The sequence below is a fragment of the Pongo abelii genome, chromosome 21 (assembly GCF_028885655.2).
Source record: "Pongo abelii isolate AG06213 chromosome 21, NHGRI_mPonAbe1-v2.0_pri, whole genome shotgun sequence".
Lineage (NCBI taxonomy): Eukaryota > Metazoa > Chordata > Mammalia > Primates > Hominidae > Pongo > Pongo abelii.
Window position 1 is genome coordinate 38,382,052 of NC_072006.2, and position 22,953 is coordinate 38,405,004.

Consider the following 22,953-nt stretch of genomic DNA (forward strand, 5'->3'; position numbering starts at 1 on the left):
ATTCTTACTATGATGGTTGCAAAATTAAGATTTTCCAACTCCAGCACTGCTTTTGAGTGACTGTAGGACTTACCAGTCAGCACTTGACATACTACTATAAGCAAGAATCCTCCTAGAATGTTTATCCCCTCCAAAACCCACTTTAAACTTAGTTGCCATTGTAACAGTATCAAGAGGTGAGACTTCTAAGAGGTGATTAGGCCATGAGGGCTCCACCCCTGTGAATAGACCTAATGCTTCTATCATTATTGCAAGGGTGGGTTCACCCTTCTTGCTCCTCCTCCTCCATCCTTTCTTTATCCTTCTGCCATGTGATGCCTTGTACCATGTTATGACACAACAAAAAAGGCCCTCACCAGATGCCAGCCCTTCTATCTTGGACTTGCCAGCCTCCAGAACTGTGAACCAATAACTTTCTTTTCATTATAAACTACCCAGTCTGTGGTATTCTTTTATAGCAGCACAAAACAGTCTAAGACAGAAAGTTAACGCCAGAGAGTGGAGTGTTGCTATAACCAACACCTGAAAAATGTGAAAGTGGCTTTGGAATTGAGTCATAGGTAGAGACTGGGACAGTTTTGAAGTGAACACTGAAAAACTCTGTCTCTGAAGCAGCAGACTGGTCATTTTCTTCCGCTGGCCAGAGCAGCACTTCAAAAATTGCATGAAGCAGGGGCATGAATATCTGTTGTAAAAACGGGGATACCTGTACCTTGAATTTGGCTATAATCTGGTTGATAAGAGGAATGAACTGGAGGTCTTTTGCTTCACAATCTTTGAGCATATGTTGTGAAGCAGATGGGATGAACGGAAGAACTTCTTCCTCCAGGCAAATAATCATTCAATGGAGGAAAGTACGGACTCCACTTCTAAGAATACCCTTTTGTAAGGGACAACTGAGGGCCAGCAAGAATGTCTGTAAACAGTCCAGATAAACTTCGGAACAGCCACATTGTTTCACAGTCTGCTTGTTGCTGAAAGCTTTACTGGTTCCACTTGCAAATCCAACAGCATGGTTGAGACAGTTTGCTAGAGAGGCTTGCCTTTCTTCATCTTGTGCCAGCATCAACTTTTCTAACAGAATTTTAAACTTCTCCATTAGTGAAGTCAACAGATTCCTCATTCAGGCTTGTTTCCTTTCTGCCGGGTATTCACTATTAACAATCATCACTCCAACTGTCTCATAAATAAAATTTGATCATCGCTGCTCAGGAAGGACTGGTGGCCATTCTCAGGTGGAGAAAGCTTTAATAAATCTTGTATTCTATTCAAAACATCCTCAATGAAAGGATTCATTTGCTTATTGAGAGATTTGACAAATCTAGAAAACAGGTAAGCCATCTTGCTCTGAACTTTTGCACTGGAATGCCACAGACCTCTGTGATCTAAGAAAGCCATTAGTACACATGGAACGTGCTGAGGTTCAACTGTGAAAAACTTTTCATATCTAACAACAGTTTCAAAGAACTCCAACGTCACAGATGTATGCTGATGGGAACTGACCCTGATGTTACCAGAGTTCGCATCATATCCTGCAAAGCACTAGCTTTTGAAACATCACCTGAGACGTGAGCACCATGAGATAGATACTGGAAGAGCTTCTGCCAACATATACAGCAATCTTATTGCTACTTCAACTTCCATGAACCATACAGTCTGCCAATTTTGCAGTGTAGAACTAAAAACTCTGCCAACAAAGGCCAGTAGTAACTCTGGTGAAACTTGAGCAAGCCTGTCCAACAGTAACTTCAGTTATTTTCTATATTCTGCAAACATGGCTTTATCTTCACCCTCATTTTCAAAGTTATATTCTTCATCGTATATTCATCATCGTAAGTCATCATCGTAAGTCAATTTTTTCATAACGGCGAACATGATTGCCTCCACATTAGCTTTTTGCTGATCCGAGAGCACTGTAAGCTGTTTCATAATATGAAGATAATCATAACAAAATCCAATAATATTAGAAAAAATATCATCATCCTCATGAATTAGTAGCTGCAACATCAGTGCCGCTTTTGTTTCAATAGCTTGTAGTGCCTCTTGAGCATTCTTAATATTCCCGTTCTTAATTAATTTACTCCAACTAACTATCAATGACTGTCCCATTCCATTTACCGGCTTAGAAAATCTGGCCAACGTCTTCTTCCTGGTCAGTGCTGAAAAACCCAGCAGACTGTAATACTTGACACAAAGATTCTACTAGTTTCATTTTATCAACAGGGTCCATTCCTTTATTTACAACTTCAAATAAACAGTCACATGCTTCTTCCCGTAGAACTTCTATTGACATATGACCTAGCAGCATATTTATAAACCTATCATTGGCTAAAAGAGATAAGTCAATCCAAGAGACGTAAGCCCCAACTACTTCAAGGCACTGACACGTCACTTCAGAATTAGTATACTGATAATTTTGTGATATTTGGTACCATGATTCCACCAGATTTGGAATGCACTGTTCCCTCACGGTATCTTTTATGAGAGTATTCCTACGAGCCTCCTGTGATGTATGCACCACATCACGATCCACCAACTCTGAATCGATAGCCATGAGGATTCGCAGGTACAGATCTACTCCCCTTGGATTTAGGTCCACTACTGAGAGAATGTCAAAAAAAAACTTGGGCCACTTAGTGAGATACTCTGTAACAAAAAGCAAGGCGAGAACGTGGGCGGCTTTATGTGGTATAAAGGTCTTCTCTGGTTGGGGATTCAGCATCTGAGCTTGCAGCCATGATATGAGCGTCTTCCTAATTAGTTGTTGTTGAACAGTGGTTAGTTCTGAATATTTGTATTTAACTTGATGTTCCAGTACTTGGAAGCAGAAAAACTTTACATGATCATCACTATATGTCCTCTGGGCTACAGCTTCTGCACACACCTGCCAGGCATCTGGGGAAATCTTTAACTGCTCAAAATAGGCCAGGGCCCTTTGTCTAAAGTCTGAATCAGCAATTGGATTTAGCCCTAATAGAGCCTGTTTATCCATCCTTGCTGCTATACTTGGAGTTTTCTGGTTATAATAGGCGTGCCCTCTGATCCCACAGAAGAATTTATAAATATCTTCCCTATCACTCCATCCCGCCTCCCAGCCTGCACTCCAGATGGTCAGCCAGCGGAACGGAGCGCAGCGGAGAGGTGCCTCTCCCAGAGAGCTGGGACAGCGGCCCTCGTCCTTGTCGCCGTAGCCCTCCGCCACGACCGCAGCGCCAACGCCAGAGACGGAGTTGGCCGGGACTGCACGCCTCTGGTCGCTCCGCGTCCCCTGGCACCTTCTCTTGCGTGGCGGGCAAGCAAGCAAGCAAGCGGGCGGGGTCGGCTCCCCAAGAAGGGAAAGAGCGCGAGGGCCAGTTAACGCCGCCGCCGCCGCCGCCGCCGTCGCCGCTGAGTCAGCGCGAAGCGCCCTCTCCTCGTGGGTGCCGCGCGGGCGGGCGCTGGCGCCAGCAGTCTCATGGAGAGTGCGACGGCAGCCCGCGGGCTGGGGCCGTCTCCTGTGTATTTCTCATTTATTCCTTTCAAAATGGTGCCTTATGATAAGCAAAAAAATTAATTTGCTTGAAGTCCAATATTTTATTTTTACTTTTATGGTTAGTACATTTTATGTTCTACCTATGAAAGTTCCGTTTACTCCATAGTCACAAAGATATACTTCTAGAAGTTTTATGGTTCTAGTTTTTAATGTAGGTCTATGATCCATCTTGAATTAATTTTTTGTATGGAATGCCATAGGGGTCAGAGCTGTCTTTCCATAGAGATACCCAGTTTTCTTCACACATCTGTTAAATAGGCATTCCTTTGCCTCACTGAATTGATTTGATGCCTTGGTTGATAATCAGTTGACTATATATGTATAGATCTATTTTTGGACTTGATCCTGTTCCATTAATCTGTATCTGTCTACTCTAGCTTTATGGCAAATCTTGAACTTGTGAGTATAAATATTCTAAATTTGTTCTTTTTTTCAATATTGTTTTGATTATTCTAGGTCCTTTGCATTTCCATATAAATTTTAGAACCATGTTGTCAATTTCTTCAAAAAAGCCTGTGGAGCTCTGGAGATGATTTGAGGTTCTATATGATGTTATCTCTCTCCAGAGGGCTTACTTTTGTTTCTGTCAAGCGAATAGGCTAGAGGCTGAAACTTTCATCTAGTAAGTGTCTGAGGAAGTCAAAGCTGGGCTTTAATCCTTGTGAGAGCTGATCTTTTTCCAGTTTGCCCTTATCCCTAGAGTGGAGCCCTTCATGGTCCCAACTGAAAGCCTGGAGAGGCTGGGCGCGGTGGCTCACGCCTGTAATCCCAACACTTTGAGAGGCCAAGGCAGGTGGATCACTTGAGGCCAGGAATTCAAGACCAGCCTGGGCAACATGGCAGAGACTCCAACTCAAAAAAAGAAAAAAAGAAAAAGAAAGCCTGGGGATATTTGCCAGGACCCTTCCTCCTTTTCAGGTACCTTACTACAATTTATGTCTCATCAGTCCTGGCTGGGAATATACTGAAAGCTTATTTATTTATTTATTATTTATTGAGATGGAGTCTTGCTCTGTCGCCCAGGCTGCAGTGCAGTGGCGCAATCTCGGCTCACTGCAACCTCCGCCTCCTGGGTTCACGCCATTCTCCTGCCTCAGCCTCACGAGTAGCTGGGACAGGCACCCGCCACCACGCCCGGCTAATCTTTTTGTACTTTTAGTAGAGACGGGGTTTCACCGTGTTAGCCAGGATGGTCTCAATCTCCTGACCTCGTGATCCGCCCGCCTCGGCCTCCCAAAGTACTGGGATTAAAGGCGTGAGCCACCGCGCCCAGCCCGCTGAAAGCTCTTTTCAGCCTCTCAGCGCTGCTTTTGCTTTTGGAATCAGCAATTGTCTTCAGGGTAAAGTGTCCCCAAATACCAGTCTCACCTTACTTGGCTTCTCTTTTTCTCCAGATCTTGGACTAGCAAATTCTCACTGCTTTGGTAGCTCTTCTATAGCTCCAAATTGCTGTTTTTAAAAAGTGCTAATTTGTTCAGCATTTGTAATTGTTCTCAGCAAGATGTTTGAAAAAGACCAACTAGTCAGCCTTTGCCAGAAATGGAACTCTATGACACACATTTTTAGAAATATAAGTTCATTAAAATTAACTTTGTTTTGGAAGATACGTTCAGACTTTATTAATGATTTTGGAGACAATTGGAAAATTGCGAGCATGGAGGTTTGGCTTCAGCATTATGAGGGTAAAAACTCCCACAAATCCTCAGATTGGAATGACAGAGGCCACAAACAGGATACGATATTTGGAGCTGTTCACTAAGGCTATTTGGTGTGCCTTGTACACCTACCACTTCTTCACCACTCCCTTCTAAAAAGGAGAGATTGGGAAAAATATAGCCTTGTTCATTACTTTTATCCAGTCCCACTGAGGCAAAGTGGCATCACCCATTTATCATTTTTTATTACTGAGCAGTAGCAGCATGCAGGTCTTATAGCTGGATACTTCTGGGGAGCACGCCTCCTATTTGCTTTTAGATATATGCTCATCCACCCTAGCTTAATCCCAGGAATTTTTCACAGTGCTGTCATTTAACAGGGGAAATCAGGCTGGTGGAGATGGCAGTAGCAAGGGGAAAGGACCATGTGTCCTTTTCAGCAATTTTTTTTTTTTGAGACGGAGTCTCTCTCTGTCGCCCAGGCTGGAGTGCAGTGGCACGATGTCTGCTCACTGCAAGCTCCACCCCCTGGGTTCATGCCATTCTCCTGCCTCAGCCTCCCGGGTAGCTGGGACTACAGGCACCCGCCACCACGCCCAGCTAATTTTTTTGTATTTTTAGTAGAGACGGGGTTTCACTGTGTTAGTCAGGATGGTCTCGATCTCCTGACCTCACGATCCGCCTGCCTCGGCCTCCCAAAGTGCTGGGATTACAGGCGTGAGCCACCACACCTGGCCCCTTTTCAGCAATTTTAACGTAACCCTCTGAAGTTTCTCGAGCTAAATGTGAGAATAGCTGGAAACCTATGGCTCTTGTACACAGATGTACACTATAGGCAGTTGTATAGACTTCCAAACACGTACACATTACCTGTTCAAATGTGTATAAATATAGACTCAAAGCTCCTAGGGAACAGGTAGTATAAGAAAAGGAAGCCTAACCTTAGGCTAAACTAGATAATGTCATGTAATACACTAGACACTATATGGAAAGAGGTGATCCCAGTGATCCTCTTGAGGAAGGAGAGAATCAGGGAGTAAAAACTAACTTTTGTGGATGCTTGTTATGTGCCAAGTGTGGTGCTTAAACACCTTTTCTATCTTTACACGTTCAATCATCATAATGATCCTACAGAATAGGTATTGTTATCCCCATTTTTAATTTAATATCCCAAAAGGCCACACCCAAGACCAGGAGCTAGTGTATTTGCAAAGCCAAGATTCAAATCTAATTCTGCCTAGCTCCAAAACTTATTCTCTGAAAGTAGGAAAGAGAGGCAGAAGTTCTTATTTAAATAATTAGACTCTGCAATAGAGTTTCCAAGCAAAATATAATTAATAAATTTGTTTACTGTTTCTCTCTTATAGTGGTCAACAGCATTAATCTCAGTGAATAACACTGTAGAAGCACTTACTAGAATAAAAGTGCTCAGTTACCAGGTTTTGATGGGCAAGTGTAAGGTTGCTTGTGGGTGATGAGAGGAACAGAGCACAGAAATGTTAACATTCACAAACTTTCTGAACGCCTGAGCACTGAGCTGGGAACCCAGAATATAAAGATAAAAAATACAAAATATGTGCTGGGAGTGGTGGCTCACGCCTGTAATCCCAGCACTTTGGGAGGCCGAGGCAGGCGGATCGTGAGGTCAGGAGATCGAGACCATCCTGGCTAACACGGTGAAACCCCATCTCTACTAAAAATACAAAAAAATTAGCCGGGCGTGGTGGCGGGTGCCTATAGTCCCAGCTACTAGGGAGGCTGAGGCAGGAGAATGGCATGAACCCAGGAAGTGGAGCTTGCAGTGAGCCGAGATCGTGCCACTGCACTCCAGCCTGGGTGACAGAGCGAGACTCCATCTTAAAAAAAAAAAAGATCTTTATCTTCCAAAGTTTACAGTCTAGTTACTTCAGAGATGGTTTATGTGCCATCTACATGTGTAGAATTGACATACCTATAAAAGGAACAGATAATAAAAAGACTAGTCAGCCTGGATCTTCTCTCATGAAACTCAAAGTCTAAGGCAGAATCAGACTAATAAATGGGCATTTTCAATATAAGAGATTAAGTTAAAAGTAAGCACAGGGGCCGGGTGCAGTGGCTCACGCCTGTAATCCCAACACTTTGGGAGGCTGAGGCAGGCAGATCACTTGAACCCAGGAGTTCAAGACCAGCCTGGACAACATGATGAAACCGTGTCTCTACAAGAAATACAAAAATTAGCCGTGTGTGGTGCATGCACCTTTAGTCCCAGCTACTTGGGAGGCTGAGGCAGGAGGATCGCTTGAACCCAGGAGGCAGAGGTTGCAGTGTGCTGAGATCGTGCCACTGCGCTCTAGCCTGGATGACAGGGCGAGACCCTCTCTCAAAAAAAAAAAAAAAAAAAGTAAGCACAAGGTGTCATGAGACCATGGAGAGCAAGCATTTAACTCAACACGGGGAATCAGGGAAGCAGGAAGGAATGACTCCTGAACTGACACAGGGAGGCAGAATGAATTCATTTGACATGCTTAGCAAGGAACACTGACAATATACGTGTTCTGAACAGAATAATACAGATTATATGGTACCATAGAAAGTCAATGACTCATGATTGACGTACTTCCTGAACAACTAAAGAGAGGTTGCTATCAGACTATTAATCTTCCTTTCTCTTCCCTATGCTTTTGTCACTCCAAAAGCCCATTCTCTGTTGTGCGGATTTTTTTCTTCCTTTCTTCTTTCCTTCTTCTTTTTTTTTTTTTTTTTTTTTTTTCAGTGAAGGAGGATGTCATAAGAGCTGGAGAAACTGAGGAGGTCTTCAAGCAGAATGTGGGACTTGAAGAATTTGTGGAATACAAAAAGAGGATGTTGAAAGGGAAACAAATGGCAGGGCCAGGCGTGATGGCTCATGCCGGTAATCCCAGCTTTTTGGGAGGCTGAGGTGGGTGGATCACGAGGTCAGGAGATCGAGACCATCCTGGCTAACACGTGAAACCCCATCTCTACTAAAAATACAAAAAATTAGCCGGGCGTGGTGGCTGGTGCCTGTAGTCCCAGCTACTGGGGAGGCTGAGGCAGGAGAATGGCGTGAACCTGGGAGGCGGAGCTTACAGTGAGCTGAGATCACGCCACTGCACTCCAGCCTGGGCGACAGAGCGAGACTCTGTCTCAAAAAAAGAAAAAAAAAGAAAAAGAAAGGGAAACAAATGGCAAATGTTGACTCAGTCAGCTTGCATTTATTGGGCCCTACCCTGCCTCTTTTTATTATGTTCCAGGGACACTGAGATGAATCTGATCCATGGGTTGAAATCAGCAGGATACATATGTGAGCAATAAATGGAAAGCATATGTAGAATAGTTAGAAGTAAAGTCTAATAAGCAAAATGGGATAGGTTATAAAGGGCCTGGAAAACAGACACATTTAGACTTGATGTGGATGATACCAGGAGTCCTTTTAGGTTTTTGAGCAGAAAGTAGGTGGAAAAGATTTTAGAAAAAGAAAACTGGAACCATACAGACTAAGAAGGTGTGTGTGAGCCTAATTCTGGCAGTAAAGGTCTCTAGGGCATAGCGGAAGGAATAGAAAGAAAAGAGCAAAGGACATTGTAATGAAGAGATTACGCCAGGCACAGTGGCTCACACCTGTAATCCCAGCACTTTGGGAGGCCGAGGTGGGTGGATTGCTTGAGCTCAGGAGTTCAAGACCAGTCTGGGCAACATGGCAAAACCTTGTCCCTACAAATAATACAAAAATTAGCCAGGTGCGGTGGCACGTGCCTGTAGTCCCAGCCACTTGGGAGGCTGAAGTGGGAGGATTGCTTGAGCCTGGGAGGTAGAGGCTGCAGTGAGCCATAATTGTGCCACTGCACTCCAGCCTGGGCAACAGAGTGAGAACCTATCTCAAAAATAAATAAATAAATAAATATAAAGAAAAGATTGACCAGGCATGTGGATATAAAGAATCTTTAGCTCTAGGATACCAGTTTTTGCCATAGAAAATACCCAGTTACAGCTTATGAAACCTAAAAGAGCCCTCTCCACCCCCCTCCCCCTCCCCCTCCCCCTCCCCCTCCCCTTTCTTCGGTCTCTCTCTACTTCTTTTTTTGGTCTCCCTCTGTTGCCGAAACTTGACTGTACTGCCCTGATCTCGGCTCACTGCAACCTCCCTGCCTCGGGCTCCTGTGATTCTCCTGCCTCAGCCTGCCCAGTGCCTGGGATTGCAGGCGCGCACCGCCACGCCTGACTGGTTTTTGTGTTTTTGGTGGAGATGGGGTTTCGCTGTGTTGACCCCGCTGGTCTCCAGCTCCTGGCCTGGAGTGATCTGCCCACCTCGGCCTCCCAAGGTGCTGGGATTGCAGACGGACTCTCGCTCACTCAATGCTCAATGTTGCTCAGGCTGGAGTGCAGTGGCGTGATCTCGGCTGGCTACAACCTCCACCTCCCAGCCGCCTGCCTTGGCCTCCTAAAGTGCTAAGATTACAGCCTCTGCCCTGCCGCCACCCCGTGTAGGAAGTGAGGAGCGTCTCTGCCCGGCCACCACATCTGGGAAGTGAGGAGCGCCTCTGCCCGGCCGCCATCCCGTATAGGAAGTGAGGAGCATCTCTGCCCGGCTGCCCATCGTCTGGGATGTGAGGAGCGCCTCTGCCCGGCCGCCCCGTCTGGGAGGTGAGGAGCGCCTCTACCCTGCCGCCACCCCGTCTGGGAGGAAGTGAGTAGCGCCTCTGCCCGGCCGCCCCGTCTGGGAAGTGAGGAGCGCCTCTGTCCAGCCACCCCGTCTGGGAGGAAGTGAGGAGCGCCTCTGCCCGGCCGCCCCGTCTGGGAGGTGAGGAGCGCCTCTACCCCGCCGCCACCCCGTCTGGGAGGAAGTGAGTAGCGCCTCTGCCCGGCCGCCCCGTCTGGGAGGTGAGGAGCGCCTCTACCCCGCCGCCACCCCGTCTGGGAGGAAGTGAGTAGCGCCTCTGCCTGGCCGCCCCGTCTGGGAAGTGAGGAGCGCCTCTGTCTAGCCACCCCGTCTGGGAGGAAGTGAGGAGCGCCTCTGCCCGGCCGCCCCGTCTGGGAGGTGAGGAGCGCCTCTACCCCGCCGCCACCCCGTCTGGGAGGAAGTGAGTAGCGCCTCTGCCCGGCCGCCCCGTCTGGGAAGTGAGGAGCGCCTCTGCCCGGCCGCCCCGTCTGGGAAGTGAGGAGCGCCTCTGCCCGGCCGCCCCGTCTGGGAAGTGAGGAGCGCCTCTGCCCGGCCGCCCCGTCTGGGAAGTGAGGAGCGCCTCTGCCCGGCCGCCCCGTCTGGGAAGTGAGGAGCGCCTCTGCCCGGCCGCCCCGTCTGGGAAGTGAGGAGCGCCTCTGCCCGGCCGCCCCGTCTGGGAAGTGAGGAGCGCCTCTGCCCGGCCGCCCCGTCTGGGAAGTGAGGAGCGCCTCTGCCCGGCCGCCCGGTCTGGGATGTGAGGAGCGCCTCTGCCCGGCCGCCCCGTCTGGGAAGTGAGGAGCGCCTCTGCCCGGCCGCCCCGTCTGGGAAGTGAGGAGCGCCTCTGCCCGGCCGCCCTGTCTGGGAGGTGAGGAGCGCCTCTGCCCGGCCGCCCTGTCTGGGAGGTGTACCCAACAGCTCCAAAGAGACAGCGACCATCGGGAGCGGGCCATGAGGACGATGGCAGTTTTGTTGAAGAGAAGGGGGGGAAGTGTGGGGAAAGGAAGGAGAGATCAGATTGTTGCTGTGTCTGTGTAGAAAGAGGTGGGCAAAGGAGACTCCATTTTGTTCTGACTAGGAGAAATTCTTCTGCCTTGGGATGCTGTTGATCTATGGCCTTTCCCCCAGCCCCATGCTCTCTGAAACATATGCTGTGTCAACTCAGGGTTAAATGGATTAAGGGCGGTGCAAGATGTGCTTTGTTAAACAGATGCTTGAAGGCAGCATGCTCTTTAAGAGTCATCACCACTCCCTAATCTCAAGTACCCAGGGGCACAAACACTGCAGAAGGCCGCAGGGACCTCTGCCTAGGAAAACCAGAGACCTTTGTTCATGTGTTTATCTCCTGACCTTCTCTCCACTATTATCCTATGACCCTGCCACATCCCCCTCTCCGAGAAACACCCAAGAATGATCAATAAATACTTCATAAATTAAAAAAAAAAAAAAAAAAAAAAAAAAGAACAATGAAAATTCAATCCTCTGACTGGGAGAAAATATTTACAAATAACTTATCTGACAAAGAACTTGTATCCAGAATATAGTTTTAAAAATAAGAAACACTACCCAGTTTTTTAAATGAACAAAAGATTTGAACAGATACTCTACCAAAAAATAAGCAAATTGAAATAAGCTCATATAGATGCAAATAAGCTCATTAGGAAAATACAAATTATCACTGCAATGAGATACTACTATGTACCTATTAGAATTTCTTAAATTAAAAAGACTGACCATAACAAGTGTTGGCAAGGACATTGAGTAACGGAACTCTCACATATGTCAGGTGTAGGATTTGACTTTACCCTACTTATAAGCCAGTAAGTTAGCTTGTTGTTTCATGAATTCTAATAGAAGATATGAGACTCAGGTCAGAGACAATGAACTTTATTATTCATCACACAACAAGCAGCATGAGCATTAACCTTTGCATCAGCTCGTGCTCCCTAAGTCCAACAGGGACAACACAAAGGCCCAGATGAAGGTCTATACATGTGGTAAATGTGTTACATGACAATAGCACTGAGTTTGGGGAACTCACGTTTTATAGAAAGCAGTAAGCAAGCTTGCTTTTTAACCCAGGGAGATATTACTTCACACCTCAAAGTTGCTTGCTGCAAAGACAATCCTGAGAAATGGCCTGGTTAAAGAGCAGTCAATACCTTACATTCTTGGTATACTCTATAAAATGAGGAGGAGCATAAGAGACTCATGGAAGAATGTCTCTCAACAGCATCCACCCTCAGTTCTACATCATCTTGACTTCTTGGGAGATTTTCACTTGAGCATGCCATTCTGTAGGCCACTTTGATTAATCTGATTAGTACAGGTTGGAACCAAATCCGTCCAACTTATCTCACACAGCATAGACCACTGTCAATAAATCCCCAAGCAGCAAGATGAGAAAAACCTGCAGTATTGACCTCAGAGTCCCAGATTCAACCATCTGTGAATAAGTCCCAGGAGGATCAGTAGGCCTTATTTGAGACATCCAGTATATAGTTTAAGGCCAGTCGTAATCACCATACACAGCATAACCGAGGCCACTCAGGCATCAGGAGAAACATATGATTTTGTATGAGTCAGATTAAAACATAGTTGTGCCAGTCTGTGTTTGTACATGTATGTAGACGTATGTCCACCTTTGACAGCACCAGGCACAGAAGGCATAGTGTCAGGCCATGTCCACATGAGTTTCTCTGTTTTAATAGCACATGGACTGGTTTGACAAACCCAGCAGCAGATGAGATTGGCAGCCTGATGACAGTGTGCCTCAAACAAACCGTGTAACTATTTGCCAGGTTGCAGTGCTGGATCTAAGGGACATAGAGAACATTAACTGTTCCCTACCTCTCCGCACTTCCTGGAGTTTAACGTGTTCTCCCTCCAGGTACTGGGATCGTTGTTCTCCTTCCACAGCTACAAAATCAGTGTGTCCCAACCCAGTAGCTGTAACTTCACCTTTTCTCCAATTCTTCCCCACTCACACCAACATTTTTCATCTGGAAGAGTCAATTGTGAGTGGGACAAGAGCTTTTTTTTTTTTTTTTTTTGAGACAGAGTCTCGCTCTGTCGCCCAGGCTGGAGTGCAATGGTGCTATCTCAGCTCACTGCAAGCTCCTCCTCCTGGGTTCATGCTATTCTCCTGCCTCAGCCTCCCAAGTAGCTGGGACTATAGGCGCCCGCCACCATGCCTGGCTAATTTTTTGTATTTTTAATAGAGATGGGGTTTCACCATGTTAGCCAGGATGGTCTCAATCTCCTGACCTCATGATCTGCCCACCTCGGCCTCCCAAAGTGCTGGGATTACAGGCGTGAGCCACCATGCCCGGCCCACATGGATAAACTTTGAAAACATTTTGCTAAGTGAAAGAAGCCAGCCACAAAGACTACATACTGTAGGATGGTTGCACAACTCTGTGAATAAACTAAAAACCTTCCGAAGGGTGAATTTTATGATATGTGAATTACATCTCAATTAAGCTGCTTTTTAATAAAAGTTTATTCCATCTCTCAATGGTACCACCAGTCTGAAGATAATGAATTGGCTACCAAATACTTTGACTATAAGCCCATTGTTGATGAGTTTTTGCACTAAAAAATGCAGTATTATCACCATCCAAAAGCCAAAATCATGATACAGATTAGTTTCAAGGGCCACAATGATGTGGCCACAGTTGGCTGATCAGACTAGAACAGCAAAACCATTACCTGAGAAAAAGTCAACAGGAATGAGATACCAGTGGAATAGCTTGGAAGAGGTCAAAGGTCTGATGTCACCAATTTACCAGGAGCCAGTCAACACTCTGCAGCCAGTCAACACCCAGTGCAATATGGCCTCTTTCACCATGAGACAAATAGGCTAACTTTTGGCAGAGGTCACAAGTCTGGCTGTAGTGGTAGCTTCTGATTCAGAAACACAGAGTCCCTTACTTTGTGCCCAGTTGATGGTGGTGTCACCATGTCCAATGTGATGATGGATCTAGGTGGCAACTGTGGCCATCTGAGTGGCACAAGCTTGATCAAAAGCTTGATTCTAGTTGGTCTCATCAGAGAATGAGCCCTTACCACATACACCACAACAGTGATCCAGACTGTTTGGTGGCTGCAATTTGCTTCCAGGGCTCATGACCCAAAGAGAGGTACCTTTAATCTGCCAGTCTGTAATCTTCTAAGTAGCAGACAAGACCACTAGTGCTTAAGAATCAGTAAAAATATAGCATAACTAGTCAGTCCTAAGGGAAAGGTGATAGCTTTTGTTTTAGACCATTGTGCTAATTGGCCCTTAATGCAGTAGGTCTTCCAGAGTTGTGGTTGAGGCCAGGCATCCAGTGGGCGTTATCAGCTTTCTTTCTTTTTCCTTTTCTCTTTTCTTTTCTTTTCCTTTTCTTTTCTTTTCTCCTTCCTTCCTTCCTTCCTCTTTCTTTCTTTCCTTTCTTTCTTCCTCACTCTGTTGCCCAAGTGTATATGATGGACTGCATATATGACAGTGGTCCTATAAACCAGCCTAACCAACGTGGCGAAACCCCATCTCTACTAAAAATACAAAAATTTGCCAGGTGTGGTGGCAGGCCCCTGTAATCCCAGCTACTCGGGAGGCTGAGGCTGAGGCTGAGCCAGGAGAATCAGTTGAACCCAGGAGGCAGAGGTTGCAGTGAGCTGAGATTGCGCCACTGTATACCAGCCTGGGTGACAGAGAGAGACTCGGAAAACAACAACAACAACAACAAAAAACAGTTTACTGTAAAACAGTATGTCATGTTGTACCCACAGTATCCTCATATATTTTGTTTCCTGCATCTCTTGTTTGCACATTATTTTCTCTTGCATTTGATTTAATCTTGTGTTTTTTTTCATCGTAGCTCCTAAGTGTACAAAATCCATGGCTAATGTTGCCAGTAAGAGGCCACATCAAGTGATTGACCTGGAAATGAAATTTAAAGTAATTACGAGCTACAAAGCCAGAAAGTCAGTGATGATTATTGCTCACCAGTCAGGCATATCCCATTCCACCATAGCTACCATCTTGAAGAACAAGAGCAAAGTGACCGAAGCTGTTAAATAATCTGCTTCAGCCAGGCGCAGTGGCTCACGCCTGTAATCCCAGCACTTTGAGAGGCCAAGGTGGGCAGATCATGAAGTCAGGAGTTCGAGACCAGCCTGACCAACATGGTGAAACCCCGTCTCTACTAAAAATACAAAAATTAGCCAGGCGAGGTGGCAGGTGCCTGTAATCCCAGCTACTTGGGAGGCTGAGGCAGGACAATCACTTGAACCGGGGAGGCAGAAGTTGCAGTGAGCTGAGATCATGCCATTGCACTCCAGCCTGAGTGACACAGCGAGACTCCATCTCAAAAACAAAGAAAAAAAAAAGAATCTGCTTCACTGAAGGCAATGAGACTAACAAAAGTTCACGAAGGGTCTGTATGGGATATGGAGAAACTTCTAATGACCTATATTGAAGACCAGGCAACAGAAGTGTATCTCTCTTAGCACGTTAACAATCATGGCCAAAACAAAAAGTTTATTTGTGATGTTAAAAGAAAAGTCTGGCTGGGCATGGTAGCGCATGCCTGTGGCCCCTACTACTCAGGAGGCAAAGGTGGGAGGATTGCTAGAGCCCAAGAAGTCGTGGCTGAAGTGGGCTCATGATCATGCCACTGCACTCCAGCCTGTGTGACAGAGTGAGACTCTGGAAAGAAAGAAAGAAAGAAAGAGAGAGAGAGAGAAAGAAAAAGAAAGAAAAGAAGGAAGGAAGGGGGAGGGAGGGAGGGAAGAAGGAACGCAGGAAGGAAAGAAGGAAGGAAGTAGAAAGAGAGAAAGAAAAGAAAGAGAGAAAGAAAGAAAAAGCAAGGAAGGAAGGAAGAGAAAGAAAAGGAAGGAAAGAGAGAGAGAAAGAAAGAGAAAGAAGGAAGGAAGGAGAAAGAAAGGAAAGGAAAGGAGTGGAAAGGAAAGGAGAGGAAAGGAGAAGGGAGGGAGGGAAAAGAAAGAAGGAAAGAAAAGGCTAAACCTGACTATGATGTTGAATTTACTGCTAGCTCTAGGTGGTTTAAATGATTCAAGAATCATGGCCACGGCCGGGCGCAGTGGCTCACGCCTGTAATCCCAGCACTTTGGGAGGCCGAAGCAGGCAGATCACCTGAGGTCAGGAGTTTGAGACCAGCCTGGCCAACATGCTGAAACCCTGTCTCTACTAAAAATACACACAAAAAATTAGCCAGGCATGGTGGTGCATGCCTGTAATCCCAGCTACTTGGGAGGTTGAGGCAGAAGAATCACTTGAACCCAGGAGGTGGACATTGCAGTGAGCTGAGATCACACCACTGCACTCCAGCCTGGACAACAAGAGTGAAAACTCTGTCTCAAAAAAAAAAAAAAAAAAAAGAATCGTTATTCAGCCTGGCGCAGTGGCTCACACCTGTAATGCTAACACTTTGGGAGTCTGGGGTGGGAGAATTGCCTGAGCCCAGGAGTTTGAAACCAGCCTGGGCAAGACAGCGAGACCACCATCTTAAAAATAAATCATTATGCATTATATAATGTGAATATGAGAGGGGAGTATGCAAGTGCTGATATGAAGGCAGCTGAAGAATTTTGGGAAACTCTAGATAAGGTGATTGTATTTGCCTGGGAAAATCTTCTTGAGTTTTATAGTTTCAGGTCTCATTAACACATTTAGGTCTATGATTCATTTTGGGTAAGTTTTTGTATATGGTGTTAGGTAAGAGTCTAACTTCATTGTTTTGCATGTAGATATCCAGTTTTCCTAGTACCATTTGTTGAAAAAAACTCTTCTTTCTCCAATTAAATGGCCTTGGCACCTTTGTCAAAAATCATTTGACCACACATGTAAAGGTTTATTTCTGGGCTGTCTATTCTATTCCATTTTTCTACACGTTTGTCTTTATGCAAGTACCACACTGTTTTGATTACTGTGGCTTTGTAGTAAGTTTTGAAATCAAGAAGTTGTGAGTCCTCCAGCTTTATTCTTTTTCAAGATTATTTTGGCTATTTGGGGTACTTTGAGATTCCATACAAATTTTAGAATGGGTTTTTTTTTCTATTTCTGCCAAAAATAACCTCCTAGAGATTTTGTTAGGAATTGTATTAAATCCGTAGATCGCTTATATTTATGTCTTATTTAATTTCTTTCGGCAATGTTCTATAGTTTTCATTGTACACATCTTTCACCCCCTTGGCTATGTTAATTCCTAATTCTTTTGATGCTTTTGTAGATGGAATCGTTTTCTTAATTTCCTTTTCAGATTGTTCATTGCTAATATATAGAAACGTAACTGATATAACTTTGTATCCTGCTACTTTGCCTAACTCATTTATTAGTTCTAACAGTGTTTTGTGGAATCTTTAGGCTTTTCTACATTTAAGATCATATCATCTGTGAACAGAGATCATTTTACTCCTTCCTTTTTAATGTGGATGCATTTGCTTTCTTTTTCTTGCCTAATTGTTCTAGGTAGAACTTCCAGTACTATTTTAAATAGAGGTGGTGAAAGCAGGCATCTTTGTCTTGTTCTTGATGTTGGAGGAAAGTCTTTCATTCTTTCATCATTGTGTATGATGTTGGCTGTGGAGTTTTCACATATGGCTTTTATTATGTTGAAGTGGTCTTCTCCTATTCCTAGTTTGTTGAATGTTTTTTATCATGAAATGATGTTAGAGTTTGTCAAATGCTTTTTCCTGCATCAACTGAGATAATCTGATATAGGATTCTTGGTTGAGAGTTTTTTCTTTCAGAACTTTGAATTTATCAGCCCACAGCCTCTGGCCTCCAAAGTTTCTGATAAGAAATCTGCTAATGATTTAATTGAGGATTTATTGTATGTGATGAGTTGCATCTCTCTTGCTGCTTCCAAGATTTTCTCTTTGGTTTTGGCTTTCAACAGTTTGATTATACCGTGTCTTTGTGTGGATCTCTTTGAGTTCATCTTACTTGGAGTTCGTTGAGCTTCTTGGATGTTTATATTCATACCTTTTATCAAACTTTGGAAGTCTTAACCAATGTTTCTTCAAATATTCTGGGTTTTTTTCTCTCTTTCTTCTCCTACTGGGATGGCTAGACTTCTGAGAGAACGCATATGTTGTTCTGCTTGATGATGTCCCACACGTCCCTTAGGCAGTGTTTACTTTTCTCCAATCTTATTTATATTCCTCAGACTCAGTAATTTTCATGGTTCTATCTTCAAGTTCATTGAGTCGCTCTTCTGTCTAATCAAATCTGCCTTTGAATCCCTGTAGTGCATTTTTAAATTTTGGTTATTGTACTAATCAATACTACAAAAAGTTATTGTACTTTCTGGTTTCTTTTTAGGTTTTCCATATCTCTATTGGCATTCCCCTTTTGCTTGTACTTTTTTTTTTCACTCTCCACATCTTCCTTTATTTCTCTGAGCATCTCTAAGACAATTGTTTTAATATATTTGTCTAGTAGGTCTGCCATGAGGATTTTAGAGTTTCTGTTGACTTTTTTTCCTTTGAATGTGCCATATTTTTGCTTTTCTTTGTATGCCTTGTGATTTTTTGGTTGAAAACTAGACATTTGAGTTTAATAATGTGATAACTCTAGAAACAAGGTTCTCCCCTTTCCTCAGGGTTTACTTTATTTTGTTACTGTTTTTTGTTATTGTTGCTGTTTCTTTTTTATTGTTATAGGCTATCTCTGTGCCAAGGACACTTTGCCACCCAAGCCTTCCCCTAGAAGTTGCAAGCCTTCAATAGACTCCATGGCTTTAAAATAGTTACAGATTCTGCCAGTACAAGTTTTGGTTAGGTAAAGAAACAGAATCCTAGAGCTTCCTACTCTGCCATCTTCCCAGAATACTTTCCTGGCTAATTATTTCTAAGGGAATAATTTAAGCCCCCAAAGACACCTGGGCCAAGTCTTTCTCTAGAAACTTGATATCTTTTCTGCTTTCTTTCCCTGCTTTTTCTTTTCCACTTAGTTCCACTCCCATCCCACATCTTACCACCTAATATCCATCAGACTCAGTGTGTTCCTCTTCTCCTCCCAACCCCACGTTCAAATACTTTTTTTTTTTGAGACTGAGTTTCACTCTGTTGCCCTGGCTGGAGTGCAGTGGCACGATCTCGGCTCACCGCAACCTCTGCCTCCCAGGTTCAAGTGATTCTCCTGCCTCAGCCTCCCGAGTAGCTGGGACTACAGGCACCTGCCACCACACCAGGCTAATTTTTGTATTTTTAGTAGAGACGGGGTTTCACCATGTTGGCCAGGCTCTTCTCGAACTCCTGACCTCAGGTGATCCGCCCACCTCGGCCTCCCAATCAAATTCTTTATCCAAAGCCTTACTTGGTGGGTCATATAATGAACTAAAATTTGGAAAACATTCACATTTGTGGAATGTTTCAGAGTTTTCAAGGCATCTACATTATCTCATTGGATCCTCTTTTCAGCCCAGTGTGGTTGGTAGATGAGATAGCAGTGTTCAGACAGTTTATGTGACTTGTCCAAGATCAGAGAGAAAGTAACAAAGCCTAAACTGGAATCCAGATCTCCTGACTCCCTATTCACTTATCTTTCCAGTTGCCCTTGTCTCTACACATCACCAAAAGAAACTGGTTCCTAGAAATAAGGATAATGTAGGGGTGTGCCATCCCCTATCCCACTCTTCCACACCCATCACCACGAAAACAGACAGTGTTTATTGCAGGGCCCCATATTAACCTACTTTCTTCTGCAGAGCCTCTAAGCTCCACATTATCCAGGAAGCAATACATTATGACTGTTGAAGTCAAAATAAAACATAGCGATGAATCTCTAACTTTAAAGCATTCTATTTTGGAAGCAAGGACTGCAGTTTGAGGCATACACACTAACCAGGTGGTCTTCAGTGTGTCTGAGGAACAGAAAGAAGGTTGGGAGTTTTATTAGAGAAATGTTCTATACTGTTTTGAAAGAACGCTCATTGGCACTAAAGAAGCATTTGGAAAGAAGGGGAAAAAAAGAAAAAAAAAAGAAGCATTTGGGAGCTTGCAAAGTCTGATTGGTGAGTGATGGTGGTAGGCAAAACTATTCTTAAAGTCATATTTCAGCAGCTACTAAACTAGTCTTGGGGTTACAGCAGGCCATTTTAGCAGCTAGGCTTGTGAAAAATTTAATTCATGGAGCAGGTGCTGTGCCCCGAGTGCTTCTTCCCTCCTGGTCCCTAGACTCTGATTTAGTTGGGTATGATGAGAGTGACCCAGTTTGTGTGATCAGCTTTCACATAACCTTGTAAATTCTAGTTGATCCAAGGAAAAACCAACTAAGGGAAGAAAAGAACTGCAGCGTCATAGTTTTTGAGTCTGCGTAAGTACAGCCCTTCGACTGAAATCTGAAAATTATGAGACCAATATTCCTGCAAAAAAAGGCCCGAAAGAGATTTTACTAATAAGGTGGGCTGGGCCTCAGCAATCGCCCATGAAGAGTTTAGCTTCTCCACCAACTACTCCTTAACTCACCCAGAATTTCTGAAAGAAGCTGAATGAGACCCTTCTTTGGCAGGACTTGTTTTTCTAGGTTAACTCAATTAGACTGTTTTATTCCGTCTCTTAGGATCCATTCTGAATTAAATTCTCATTAAACTCTGCCCATGGAGTATCCTTAATGCAACCACTTCCCTTCCAATCCCTTGTAATCTCAATGTCAACATCAATTCCAATTCTAAAAAATTGGGAGAAATATGGGAAGAACAGACCACAAGACTTCTGGCAACCAGAATGAGTATGAAGGCATGACGTTTGCTTGGCTGAAAGCAAAGAGATGAGGTGGGGAAGCCAGCTCTGGGAGATCCTGGGATCTTTAAAAACTCTCACAGCAACACGCCTTGCCTCTGCTATCCAAGGACAGGAAAGACCCTCTGCTCTGGCTACCGTTAGAGGGGCTAATAGAAGCACAGTCATTTGCACCGTAAGTAGGAGGAAACAATTTTCTTTTCTTCTGCCGCCTATAGAGATTCTATTTTCTTCTCTAAGTTTAAGTTTTATATGAACTGGGTTGCTAGAGAGCCCATCGGTAAAATAAAGGATACCCTTTACTTTTGCTTCTTTTGTAAAACCTCTCTTGGTCTGCTTACAGCTGCCTTTCAGCTGATGAAACATTTCCTCTTTTCACCGTGGGTCTGAAAGAACCTTCCTGCCTGTGAGATGTGGTGAAGTTTGAAATAATTTTGTAGTATGATTGGTTGTTTTCTTGTTCTTGTCTTTGAAGTTATAGATGAGCAAGCAGCAAATCTCCACAGCTGCAAGGTGAAAAAGGAAGTTCCTTGGCTGGGCTCTTTGCGGGAAAGCATGTGAGTTTAGATGGCAACTTTAATCTGCTTCCAGAATGAGTGAAGCTGCTGCTACTTTGGAAAGTTTAAATGACTTAACAGTTATCTCTCCTTTCTTGGAAAGTTAAACAGATTTTTTTTATTCACTTTTGCGGGTCAGAGTAGTTAAGAGGAGTTCAGTGTGAAGAAAGCAGTTGATCTTTTGCTAACTAGTGGCTTCTTCTTTCTCTTTACTCTGTGCCTTTTCCATTGCCTAGCAGTAAATGAATAAATAAATATATCTATATGTATATCTAAGAAAGAAGTACTCCTAAATATCAACCCTGATCCCAAAGTCACACTTTAATGCTTCTTTAAATGTCTTCGGAAAGTTGCTTGTAGTTTCAGATTTCGAATAACTCTTACAGAGCAGAATTTAGGATTTAGGGATCAGTCAGCACGTGTAGCATTTGTTCATTTCATATTTATTAGAGATGAAACAGATGACCAAAATTCCGTTTATTTCAGACTCTCCTTTTCCTTTGTAAATGTTTGACTTTTCTGAATGGATATCCATATTCACATATTTTAATGCCCATTAAAAGCAGCTCAGGTTAATGTTTTCAATTGTGGGTGAGTTCGCTCTGCTTCAGTGATATGGAACATTTTGTTCTGCTGTTTCCATTGGAGGAGATTAAAGAGGCTAAATGGAATGGCATATTGAAGTCATTTTTGGTTTCCTTTTTAAAATTTTTATTTTATATTATTTTATTTTATTTTATTTTTATTTTTTATTTTTTTTGAGACGGAGTCTCACTGTCATCCAGGCTGGAGTGCAATGGCATCATCTTGGCTCACTGCAACCTCTGCCTCCTGAGTTCAAACGATTCTCCCACCTCAGGCTCCTGAGTAGCTGGGACAACAGGCACACACCACCATGCCTGGCTAATTTTTGTATTTTTAGTAGAGAAAGGGTTCCACTCTGTTGGCCAGGCTAGTCTCAAACTCCTGGCCTCAGGTGATCTGCCCACCTCAGCCTCCCAAAGTGCTGGGATTACAGGCATGAGCCACAGCACCCAGCCAGTCATTTTGGGTTTTCTTTGGTTATTTTGGATGCCTTACTGGGACCCACTCAAAAAACAAACAAACAACAAAACAAAACAAAACAAAAAACACTTTCATAAATGTCTGTCTCAAAACCTTTTCTACTTTCTCCAAATAGAACTAATGCATACATATTCTTAAGATTTGCTCAGCTATATCTCCTTGGTTCTGACTTAATCCTCTTCTGCAGAAAATTTCATCTCACATCAAAGCCTCTTCCCTCCTTCTGCTGTAAAGTTGTTGAGAGCTGTCACAGACTATTAGCTCAGCTTCAGCTGTGCTTAATGAGTGCTTGTGCAGAATGCACCCCAGGTAAAGGAATTCAGAAATCAAAAGACATGATTACTGAGAAGGAGAAAAGGCAGAGGAGTGATTTCTGGAGAGCATAAACAAAATCAATATTGTACCCACTAAGGTCTTTGTTGAGTAATGATAGATAAAACAGCCTAAAGGGAATGATGTCAGGAGATCTAAAACAATCATTTAGCATCACCTATCGGCATTGTATTCCTTGTACACTGTGGGAATGAACATCTGGGAAGCCTGGACTCTGACCCCTGTTTCAGTGGAACAGGGAGACAGATTTCACACTGACAAACAGCTTCCTGAAGGAGTCTTGTCCTTTTGTCCCTTGAGAAGGGACACAGCCTCAAGTCTTCTCTCAAATTCTAACTCAGGGCCCCTCAGGCAGTCTGGGCCTCCCATATGGTTCTTGGTCTCAAAGAAGAGTTCTGAAGCAGG

At 44.1% G+C, this 22,953-nt stretch overlaps 1 protein-coding gene and 1 pseudogene across 1 annotated transcript in view; one reads left to right on the top strand and one right to left on the bottom strand.

The window, feature by feature from the left end:
• Nucleotides 1-22,953, top strand: part of ASIP (agouti signaling protein) — a 66,640-nt gene that overhangs the window by 17,975 nt on the left and 25,712 nt on the right. The window lies entirely within an intron of this gene.
• On the bottom strand, nucleotides 439-3,131 carry LOC112130311 (exportin-T-like; annotated as a pseudogene).